This window comes from Chiroxiphia lanceolata, chromosome 1, assembly GCF_009829145.1.
Source record: "Chiroxiphia lanceolata isolate bChiLan1 chromosome 1, bChiLan1.pri, whole genome shotgun sequence".
Taxonomy (NCBI): Eukaryota; Metazoa; Chordata; class Aves; order Passeriformes; family Pipridae; genus Chiroxiphia; species Chiroxiphia lanceolata.
The window spans coordinates 100,193,997-100,206,710 of NC_045637.1; the positions used below are offsets into that span (position 1 = coordinate 100,193,997).

Genomic DNA, 12,714 nt, shown 5'->3' on the forward strand with positions numbered 1-12,714 from the left:
TAGTGGACTGCTACTGAAAGCTGCTAGGAGGTAAGAAAAGAAAGAAGGAGCCTGGCTTCAGGCTAATGATCAGAGCTCTGTACTCAGAGGAAGGCGATCTGGGATTTCATACCAGGTTTATTAAACTGCTTCACTTTCTTTCAATGGCTATCAAAAATTAAACACATCTCTGTTTCTGTAAGTAGGGAAGAGAACAGGAAATATAGAAAATAAAAAAAACCAACTCTGCATTTATGGTACTCCCCCCTACAGAAAATACTGGAAATCTTCCAATAAACTAAGAGGAAAAAAAATTATTTCAAGATATCCAATCTCCCAAAATTCAGGGAAGCACATGAAAATTTCAGGTTGTAGCCAAAGTGTACAAGACTTTGAGAGGTTGCCAGCACTGTTCACTAGAACACTGTCCTAGTGGTTCTAAGAGTTCTGCCCATCCTTTCACAGAAACGGAAGGTGACAGCTGAAAGTCAATGCTTGAAGAGAAGGGGGAAAAAAGGAGGAGAAACAAAATTCTCAAAAGAATCCTTGAAAACATCATTTTGTGGACATGGATAAGAGAGCAGGGATTCACTTGAGATCAGGTGTTAAAGTACTTCCTCACACATCAGTCAGATAGCACCCCTTAAAAAGCGGCAGACCCGCCTTTTGGTAAATGAGGATCCATTCCTTCAACTTCATACACTGTGCCGTGGACTTCTACAGAAAAAATAAGGTTATGCAAAATAATCTGAGTTAAGAATACAGTATTTCAATCTCTGATTTCCTGTAAATTGTCACCAAACCCTGTAGCATGTGCAGAGATGACTTTACAATTAGATCATGCTAGCAGCAAAAAACCAATTCAATAAGGGTGCTTGTTATTCTAATAATGCTTTACTTTTCAGATCTTGATGCTATATGGTTATAACCACGTCATCTTGTAAAGCTGAGTTCTTGGACCCTTATTCAGAGATGAGGATATATGATCCAATTTTCAAAAGTGCTGAGCTGTAAGCAAAGCTCACTACCTTTCCTAGAAAGTATTTTTTGTTTATAGCTTTACACTATACACTTTTCACTCACTGTGCCTAAATATAGATACAGGAGCCTGATTTTAGACCTTCACTTATTTTGTTTTTAAACCCTCAAGCTGCCTGCAAAATAAAGCTATTACCTACACGCCTAATGGTCACAGAAAAAGAAGTATAGACTGATTCTTCTGAGGCATCCTATGCTTCACTATACTACTCATGGAAACGTTCCATTCATATATCCTGATGAGCCACGCACAAAATGGTTGATTTAAATTCCCACCAGAAAAGCAATTATTATTGTGAAAAACTTTCCAGGATTTCATCAGATGTGCTGGCTAAAATGAGAATGCATGATTTCCACAATAAGCCTAACTGAATGGCAGAGTGAACACATGACAAAAGCAGCAATACTGTGGGAGTGATATGTGTTCAGCAGAATCCTACCAGGAGACCAAAGAACCGTGCTGCTACTACATGGTGCAAGGGACGAAGGTCAGCTAACAAGCTCCTACAGTTCCACACAGACTTCAACAGAGCACTAAGTTTGAAGGGAGAAGGGAATAAGACCAGGCTCACTAGAAATGAGCCTAGAGGAGGCATGCCAGATTTGGGGGTGAAAGCAGTAGCCCAGCTGAAGTGCATCTACACCAATGCACACAGTATGGGCAACAAACAGGAGAAGCTGGAGGTCACTGTGCAGTAGGAAAGCTATGACGCAGTTGACATCACAGAAACATGGCAGGATGACTCACAAGACTGGAGTGCTGCAATGGGTGGCTACAAGCACTGCAGAAGGTAGAATTTTCAATGGGTACAAAACTGGGTGGATGGCCAGACCCCAAGAATTGTGGTGAATGGAGCTAAATGTAGTTGGCGGTCAGTTACTAGCTGTGTTCCCCAGGGCTCAGTTTTAGAACCAATCTTGCTTAATATCTTTACTGATGATCTGGATGAGGGGATAGAGTGTACCCTCAGTAAATTTGAAGATGACGCTAAGGTGGGCGTGAATGTTGATCTGAGGGAGGGTAGGAAAGTTCTACAGAGAGATCTGGACAGACTTGATCGATGGGCTAAGGACAACAGCATGAGGTTCAATAAGTCTAAGTGCTAGATCCTGCACTTGGGTTGCAGGAACCCCATACAGAGCTACAAGCTTGGGGGAAAGCATCTGAGAGCTGTTCAGTGGAAAGGGACTTGGGGATGCTGGCTGACAGCCATCTCGATATGAGCCAGCAGTGTGACCAGGCAGTCAAGAAGGCCAAAGGCACCCTGGCCTGTATCAAGAACAGTGTAGCCAGTAGGACTAGGGAAGTTATCATCCCCCTGTACTTGGTATTGGTGAGGCTGCAGCTCGAGTACTGAGTTCAGTTCTGGGCCACTCACTTTAGAAAGGACATTGAGGTGCTGGAGCATGTCCAGCAAAGGGCAACAAGGCTCATGAAAGGACTAGAGAACATGTCTTATGAGGAATGGCTGAGGGATCTGGGTTTGTTTAGTCTTGAGGAGGCTCAGGGGGGACCTCATCACTCTCTCCAACAACCTGAAAGGAGGTTGTAGCGAGGTGGGAAACGGTCTCTTCTACTGTGCCTGCAGTGAGATGACTAGAGGAATGGCCTTAAGCTGAGCCAGGGGAGATTCATATTAGATATTAAAATTTTTTCACTATTAGGGTGGTCAGGCTTTGGAATAGGTTACCCACGGAGGTGGTGGAGTAACCATCCCGAAAAGTGTTTAAGAGGTGTCTGGATCTGGCATTGGGTGATATGGTTTAGTGGTTACAGTGGTAGTGCTGGGTTAGCAGTTAGACTTGATGATCTTAAGGGTCTTTTCCAACCTTGATGATTCTACAGTTTCATGACAGGCGAGGAAGGAGAGGTGGTGGGGTGACTCCGTACATTAAGGAATGTTTCAACTGTATAGAGCTTAAGGATAGTGATGATAAGGTTGAGTGCCTATGGGTAACAATCAGAAGGAGGGCTAACAAGGCAGACATCCTGCTGCAGAGTCTGTTATAGACCACCCAATCAGGATGAAAGGAAGTATTGTATAAGCTGATGTTTCATGAACACTAGCTCTTGTTCTTGTGGGAGACTCTAAGTTGCTGTATGTCTCCCGGAAACTCAACACAGCACAGAGGAGGCAGTCTAGGAGGTTCCTGGAATGTGTGGAAGATAAATTCCTGACACAGTTGGTAAGTGAGCTTAGCAGCAGTGGTGCCCCGCTAGGCCTGCTGTTTACAAACAGGAAGGGTAGATGGGAGATATGGTGGTTGGAGGCTGCCTTGGGCACAGAAACCATGAAGTGACAGTTTCTATCCTTGGTGGAGTAAAGAAGGGGGTCAACAAAAACCTCTACTTTGGACTTCCAGAGGGCAGATTTTGGCCTATTCAGGATATTGGTTCAGAGAGTCCCCTCTGAAACAATCCTTAATTAACAAAAGGGTCCAAGAAGGCTGGAAAAAACTTCAAGAAGGGAGTCTTAAAGGCACAGGAGCAGGCCATACTATGTGCTGAAAGATAAGCCAGAAGAAGAAGACCAGTCTGGCTGAACAGGGAGCTTTCCTGAAACTCAGGGGAAAAAAGAAAGTTTATCAACTTTGGAAGAAGGGGCAGGCAACTCAGGAAGAGTACATGAATGTTGTTAGGTCATGTAGAAAGAAAATTAGAAAAGTGAAAGCTCAGCTAAAATTCAATCTAAAAAGTGTTTCTATAAATACATTAAAAACAAGGGAGGGCCATGAGAATCTCCCTAATTGGATGTAGGGGAGCATAGTTACCAAGGATGAGGAAAAGGCTGAGGCACTTAATGCCTTCTTTCCCTCAGTCTTTAACAGTAAGACCAGTTATCCTCTGCAGGCCCCCTGAGATGGTAGACAGGGACCAGGGAGCAGAATATATCCCCTGCAATCCAGGAGGAAGTAGTTAGTGACCTGCTCCGCCACTCGGACACACACAGGTCTATGGGACCAGGTGGGACTCCAAGGGTACTGGCGGGGAGTAGGCTCACCAAAACGCTCTCCATCATTTATCATCAGTCCTATCTAACCAGGAGGTTCCAGATTATTGGAGGTTGGCCAGTGTGATGCCCACAAGAAAGGCCAGAAGGAGGATCCAGGGAACTACAGGCTTGTCAGCCTGACCTCAGTGCCCAGGAAGGTTGTGGAACAGATTGTCTTAAGCGCAATCACACGGCACATACAAGACAACAGGGGAGCAGGCCCAGTTACCATGGGTTCAGGAAAGGTAGATCTTGCCTGACAAATCTGATCTCCTTTTATGACTAGGTGATCCACCTAGTGGACGAGGGAAAGGCTGCGGCTTCAGCAAAGCCTTTGATACTGTCTTCCATGGCATTCTCCTGGAAAAGCTGGTACCCATGGCTTGGGCAGGTGCCTTCTGTGCTGGGTTAAAACTGGCTGGATGGCCAGGCCCTGAGAGAGATGGTGAATGGTGGCTGCATCCAGTTGGTGGCCGGTCACTAGTGATGTTCCCCAGGGCTCAGTACTGGAACCAGTCCTCTTTAATATGCTTACTGATGTCTGGATGAGGGGATTGAGTGTACCCTCAGTAAGTTTGTGGATGATGCCAAGTTGGGTGGGAGTGTTGATCTGCTGGAGGGTAGGAAGGCTCTGCAGAGGTATCTGGACAGTCCTGGACCAACAGGCCAAGGCCAACAGCATGAAGTTCAAAGAGGCCAAGATCTGGATCCTGCACTTCAGCCACAACAATCCTGTGCAGTGCAACAGGCTGGGGGCAGAGTGGCCGGAAAGTGGACCAGTGGAAAAGGACCGGGGGGTGCTGGTTGACAGCCAGCTGAACATGAGACAGCAGTGTGCCCAGATGGCCAAGAAGGCCAATTGTATCAGCAATAGTGTGACCAGCAGGATTAGGGAAATTATTGTTCCCTGCACTCAGCACTGGTGAGGCCGCACTTCAAGTACTCTATCCGTTTCTGGGCCCCTCACTATAAGAAAGACATTGAGGTTCTGGAGCAAATCCAGAGAAGCTAGTGAAGGGTCTAGAGGGTAAATCCTATGAGGGCGGCTGAGGGAGCTGGGGTTGTTTAGCCTAGAGAAGAGAAGGCTCAGAGCCGACCTTATCATTCTCTTCAACCACCTGGAAGGAAGCTGTAGCCAGATGTGTGTTGGTCTCTTCTCCAAGGCAACTAGTGACAGGACAAGAAAAAACAGCCTTAAGCTGCACCAGGGGAGGTTCAGGGAGATCAGGAAGAATTTCTTCACTGAAAGTGTTGTCAGGCATTAGAATGGGCTGCCCAGGGAGCTGGTGGAGTCACCATCCATGGTGGGTATTGAAGAAATGACTGGATGTGGCACTTAGTGCCATGGTCTAGTTGACAAGGTGGTGATCAGCCAAAGGTTGGACTCAACGACCTCAGAGGTCATTTGCAACACAATGATTCTATATTCTGTGATGTCTTCATACAAAGAAAACAGATGCTCCTTTATAGTGCATTAGCTAAGAAAACAGAAAGCTGGTCAGTAAATAAGTATTAGACTACAATAGTAAGGGCACAACCATGTAAGTCAAACTTCTCCAACTGGGGAAAGCTACAGGGGGAATTCATCCATTTCACTAAGATTCTGAGCCTGCAGTGTCATGACTAGCACATTGCCAATTGTCATGCCATCTAAGCCAAATGCAATCAGTTGCCCTCTATTTCAGCTGTATCCTGCTTTCAGTAAGAGTTAAAACCAAGCTAAAAAGCAGAGAGGAACATTTGAATGTGAGAGGAACAGGAACTCCCAATGAAACCAGCTGTTTAGAAAGATCAGACATGAAACCTGTTAGCTATTGAAAGCAAGCAATAAATTAATAACATATGTATTAGTTATTGCCCAGAGCAGTGAGTGTATTAACAATGCAATCTCTTGTCCTCATATTCTCCTGAGTATGAAGAATTGCAATTGATGGCAATAGAAATATGCCTCCAGCCTTTCAGAGCTTTATTCAGTTTCTGGTGGACTCACTCATTTTCAGACTGAGGTAATTTTTCCTTTTTTAAAATTAATTAACATTTAAATCACCCAAATAGTGTCCTCATTTAACAAGACTTCAGACCTTATAAATTCATAGAACAACAGAAAGAGCTATAAGGGTAATTGTCCCATCTCCCCATACAATTGTAGAATGGATTCCTGCAGCCATTTCTCTATATATTTTCCTGTCTTGTCTTATATGGTCTTTCATTTTATTTGGATAACTTACAGAATAATTCAATTATTTATCTCAGGAGGGGTTCTTTTATGATATATGAGAACATTTTCCACTCTAACCTTCTTATTTCTTCTACTAAAACTGGAACTGTGTAAAATGATCTTTTTACTCATACTTAAAACATTTTAACACACAGTAAACCCCTTTTTACTCCACCACTCAATTGTGGAATTAAATACCTAAATGCATAATAACAATGACAAACTAAAAAACAGATGTGGCACCTATTCTGTCATCTGGAAATGTCCAAAAAAAATCTCCAAATCATCATACATAATTTAGGTCCACATTTAGCTCCTTTAGACCCTGAAGGATATGTGAAAGTCTTGACCTACAATCCACCTGCACGTCATGGGTTTGTATTTATGAATGCTACTCTGAACTGACAAGGCTTTTGCGGCACTGAGGTACTCTGAACTAAATGAACTAATACCATCATATATCTCCTCAAAATGTTAGGTGTTCCAATTAAGGTCTCCTGGTCCTTCATAAACTCCTAAAAAGATATGAACAGATTTAATGTCTCCTAGAAGTCTGTCACCTGTCCTCTATGGCTTTTTAAGAATACTACAGATTTTCTATTATAGCTCCAAACATAAGTGGGAACTCACCTTTCTTACAATTTCCACCTACATTGCAGCGGTGGAAACTAAATGGATGCCAATGCTGAACTGCAGAAATTGGCCAGTAGGATTTAAATTTAGGGTTCAGTTTGCAAATGCGTATGTGTTTCTCTCTCCTTCACTACCTGTTTATCTGAAAAACCTGTAAACTATATCAGATAATTCACATTCTATCACCTAAGATGGGATCACTATATAGTCTGAGGCTCCCCTAGCACATATGGCCAAGACAAGGTCTCTATGTCTCTGTGTGTGTTCATGTGTATATTAGCACATGATATTGGCTACTGTTCTTTGGGAAGCCCATGAGACCTAAACCTGAGGGATCAACCATGTATTACACATTCTCAGTTATGTTGGTTTTCGTCTACAAGTTGAAAAAAATTGGACAATTGCTGGTCAAGCCTGTCATTGCTTAAGAACAAGCAAATAGAAACATGTATAAAATCAGAGGCACTGATTTCCACTCATTCTTAGTTCAGTGAGTTTGTCAATTACACCATTTCTGAGGTACAGTACATCTGGATACCCGCTGTTCTTGTTCAGCTAAACTCTTCCAGACTTTTAAAACTTTCCTCATTATTGCCATTCAACAGCAACACAGCAACCACAAAAAAAACCCAAAAAAACCAACAAAAAAACCCTCCAACCAAAAACGAAACAAACCCAGGTAAAAGTACATGCTCAGGATGGGTCCTTCCCAGATTTCCCGGCATGAACAACATCCAGTCCCCTGCCAGTTCAGCACACCGACTCTGACCAAACTCATCTAGAGCAAAAGACAGACACTACCAAAAGGGAGAGCAAAGGGAGGAATATAATTATCGCTTCCAGCAATCCAGTCCAACCAAACGGAAAACAGATAGCATTAGGCAGGAAGGGTGGCCCATGGTGGATTTTTTGCAAAAATAAATGCAGAAGACAATTTGGGAGCTTGCCCTGCCCAAGAAGGAGAATTTTGTGGCAAGAACATTTCATATGGAACATGGCAATTAGACTGACTCCTGCAGTCTCCAAGGACTTCCTATATATCTGTGGTGTAAGTCATTAATCTTCAAATTTACCACCTATCCAGCTACTAACAGCTGTATGAATCTACTGAGGCTTCAGGCTGTATCAGTAAATTAAACTGTCCTGGCCTCAAGACCGGAATATCCTATCTCCTGACCCATGCCTAGAAATGGTTTACAGAAGTTGCACAGGTTAAAATCAAGCCAAGAGCCATTCCAACAGCTTGCCAGCATGAAGATGTTGTTCCAATGCCAAAATGTCATTCCAACACACAGCTCAGCTTGCTGTCAGTGACAGACCTGACTCAAGGAGGCACACCTCTGTAGAAAGTAAGAGAAATGGAGAAGAACCACTGACAAACCTGGACCATGCTGTGTGTATGGGACATGTATTTAGCCTATCCAGATCTGTCATTGCTTTGTTCTCAGTATGAGACTGGGGTGTGTGTGCATGTTTTAAAATAGAGAATGGCGTTATTGTGCAGAAAACCAAAAATCACTAGAAATGTTCATAATTCAGCTCCACAAAAATACTTCTATACTTCCTCATACCTGCCAACCAAGCTAATTTGTGTGCAAACACTTTGCCAGATTTCAAACACAAGTGTTTCCAAAAAATAGATCTCTGCTTTAAAAAAGTGAAGTTTATTCAAGAAACAGGCAGTCTCAGTCACCCAGGGGTGCAGCAATGGACACAAATTCTCACTGCAATCAGTAACACAGCTGGGAACAGAAAGTCCTAAACATTTTCTGTCTTCTTGACTTATAAAAGGTTTTATGGCAGACCATTTACAAATTCCTGAAGACACCAGCACAAAAAAACCCAATAAGAATATTTCCTAAAACAAAATGGTGTCTCCATCCACATAATAGTAGGGTGATTTTATTACGTATTTTAGAGCAGGCAGAATTCTAGTCTACCACATTTTGAACTCTAAGATACATTACTGGATACTACGAAGACAAATTCTCCACTGTACATGGCAGGAGAGCTCTCCTCTTCTTAGTTGACATACAGTGGGTATACAAAATAAATGTTATAGTAGAAACCACTTACAAAGCCAAACCAAGTAAATACTATTAATTTCCCTGAAGCAAGCAGACTTACTAGGTTTTTTTCCTGTGGATGGAGGTAGCAACTGGATTTGAGAGAGCAATAAAGAAGCTAATGGGAAATGCATCCTTAGAGGGTGCGGAAGTTTTAAAGTTTGTAATAACGCTCATGAAAAATAGAACCTTTTTTTCCCCCGCCACCTAATCCTTAAACCCATCAGAGATGATTTCTGATTGAGCAAAACCCGAGCTGGCTAAATTTGGAAAAGCTATAATCGTCTCCATGCAGCTAGTCCTCCATCCAACAATTGTACTAGTATGGCCTTGAGCCATTTAGCAATAGACGTATAATATTTACTTTTCTAACCACAAAAATTACAATCAATCATATAGCAAACTGCCATTTCTGGTAAGCATATATAGAACTAAGAAAATAATAAAGGCCAATAGAAACCATTACTGACTGCGTCCTGGGGCCCAATAAATCCTTCAGAATGGCGTAGTTACATTATGACTTAATTTTGAAGTAGCTGAGCCGATTTGCCTTGCAAAAACTAACCAATAATGACATCCCAAAATTGCATGTTTTTCATTAAGAAATTTCAGTGAAAGACCTGTTTCTTCAATAAGTTAGATATTACAATTATTTATCATCTTTTGATTGTTTCAAGCACAGTTCATTTAGGAATAGAAGCAGTTTCTTCACTGAACAGTCAGGTTTACTTTTGTTTTGTTTTATTTTTAAATAAAAGCATTTTGCAGTGCCTTGACAGTAAAGCTGCATCCTTTTAAAATGAAGGTGACCAATAAATAAAGCATTTTGAGATGACATCTCACATCATGCACTCCTTTACTATTATAGTTCTGCTTTGGTCAAGGTATTAGTACCGGGTTGACTGTTTCTCTCACATATGTGCAATACTGATTTAAAAAGATGAATATCCAACAAAATTCCTTTTCTGTGATGTATGTCATTAAGGAGATGTTACTTTCGTTGGTGGATATCCATGAACAGTATTTCCAAATGCAATCAGAGCAAAACAACACAAAGAACTTCACATGCTCATATAATCTTCAATTCTTATGTCAGAGAGGCCTCTTGATGGCTTTCCTACCTCCTTGTTTGTGAGTCATAGGGGCTGTACACTGCTGGGAGGTGACAAATGCAGGAAACATCTGGTTCATGAAAGAAAAACTGAAATACCGGTGAAAGAGATCACTTCAGCTTTAACATCACTTTAGTTTAAATAAAATCGCATCTAGGTGACTGTAAAGTCCATGTTTGCAAAATGTATGGCTTTTCAAGAAGGTCTAGCAGAGCTGTAGCAGGATCTTGAAAAATGGAAGTCTCCCCCTTTCCTACTCAGTGATGGTATCCTCCCATTTTTTCAGCTATTCACTACTTTCAGCTTCTTCTGCATTCATTCACAAAAAACAGTCACCCGGTGTTTCAGAAAAGTATCCTTATCTAAATGGTGTCTTGAATGAACATATGCAACAATTTTGATTCCAAAATGCCACGTCTTAGTGGATCAACAGGATCTAGGACTTGCCAAAACAACACACAACCAGCTATATTTAAAGACATTAGTACTAACATTAACTTTGTCCACCTGACCTCACCTGTGCCGTATCTTCTAAAAACAGAAACCACTGAGACTTAAATTGGACTTCCAAAATGTTCTTTCAAAACCATTAGATTCTTTGAAAATGCAAATCATTTATTATAAAAGCTCTTGGCTTTTAAAAACCATTTCTACTAAGAATATAATAAGAATCCTGAAAGAGAATGCTACATCCCAATTTTCCCATGAAATTGGCCTTTGAGGACCCCAGCACCACGCCTCCATGTGTCCAGCACCAAGGCTACTCTGTCAGGGCTTTGTCACCATTACTGCCACACAAGCCCTGAAGCTTTTCTTACTTCCTTAGCTGAAAACATGCCAGCATTCCCATTGTCAAAATCCTTTTCTTACTAAGCTAAGTGAACAACATCTGGAAAGCAAATGGAAAGGGATTGTTAAACCGTCTCCCTCTCACCCAAACTGCACAAGAAAACAAGTCAGGGAAATTCCTAACATATTTTTGTTTCTGCTCTATAATCTCAGCATTTAGGTAGTTTAATACTGATCTGAAACCACGCCTGCAGAGCAAGATGTGACCTTTTGAGTTTAAGCCCATAGGTAAAGTATACAAGCAGCTTTGTTCATGCAACACGCAGGTTTTCAGCATACTACTCGAGTTCCAAAGTTCTCCACAAATTCCCATCATGTTTTTGCAACAATACAAAATTCATACACATAACAGTCATACAGTTTCTCTTCATAAAAAAAAATAATTCTTGAATGCATCTTTCATTCATACATTTATAAAAATAAATCATACTTGAATTAATACTCATATCTCTTAAGTACAAGGATTATAACCAAATACAGTTCAACACACTTGGGTATATGACAAAGCAAATATCTTTAAGCATTTTAGTTACTCTTTTTTAAGTAGTATTCAGGGATCTTATAAGCAGCATCAGAAAGTAATGCTACAGATTATGATGCTATCATCACTTAACAGACACAAACTTCCTAGGGTTAAAAATCAGATCTAACCATTCACTATTGAAAGTCTCAGACTCTAGGACAGACTTTTTGCTACTTAAAAAAAAAAAGGAAAAAGAAAAGAGAAGTTTTGCATTCACAAGCAATGCCAGATCCTAATTATGTAGGCATGCTTTGGAAAATGAACTTGAATGGATGTAACCCTGAGCAACTTAATTTAACTTTTAAGTTGGCTCTACGTTGAGTAAGGAACTGGAGCTACAGAGGACCCTTCCAGCGTAAATTACCCCACAATTCTGACACACGAGAAGCTTTCCCTACCACAGCAGAACTTTGATTTCCCTGAGAAGCCTTGAACTTCATGGTTGAATGCTTCGGTGCTGGCTGGCATGAATTGTCGTGCAGGCTCCTTCCTCGGCAGACTGTTTTGCACCTACAAGGGCTACACTGAAAATGGAGGCTTTTAAAAGGCCACTAGCAGGGTCTCTTTCATCAACACAAGCACGTGCTTTGTGAACCCTGAAAGTGTTTTAATACCTTCATAAGCGCTGCCTTGATCACTCCTGTCAAAACCTGACAACGTTTGCCTGCATTTTTCAAAGATACTAGTGAGATCAAGACAGACAAACAAGAGGTGGAATAATCTCATGCACTTCAGTCCCCTAGGGAACAATCTGGGAGAAAGGGGGATGGGAGAGAAATGAAATAATAATAATAGAAAGAATTTCTACCCTTTAAATGAGGAGTGTTTCAACATTAAGGCAATTCTCTTGCTCTCACCAAAATTAATGACAGAAGGGTTTCTCTGCATTGCAGTGGAACAAAACAGGATCCTAATATGTAGATGGCTCTACCTACACTTTACTTTCTCTGAAATAAAACCATCCCATTTTACCATGACATGTCCTACAGTGACAGCTGGAGCAGGTTTCCCTTGCCACATAACTGGACTTGAGGAGTCCTCAAGAAGAGGGCAGTTGAGCTAGGCAAATTTTTCTTTATTCTGCCCACTGTTCTCCCCTCACACAGTTCCCATGTCCCTTCCTGGAGTCAGCTCTGTCCCTCCAGCACTAACAAAGGCTCAACGTGGAAAGAAGGCCAGGACCAAGCCTTTCACTAGGACCTCCTGCAAAAAGGGAAGAACAGGAGGAATAGGACCTTTCTTATCCTTTCCCTTCCCAGCACAGACACCCTGAAACAAGAAAGTGGCCTCACCTTTTGCTGTC

The 12,714-nt window shown here is 41.7% G+C and overlaps 1 protein-coding gene across 1 annotated transcript in view; it reads right to left on the minus strand.

The window, feature by feature from the left end:
• Nucleotides 1-12,714, minus strand: part of ITGA9 (integrin subunit alpha 9) — a 217,633-nt gene that overhangs the window by 99,782 nt on the left and 105,137 nt on the right.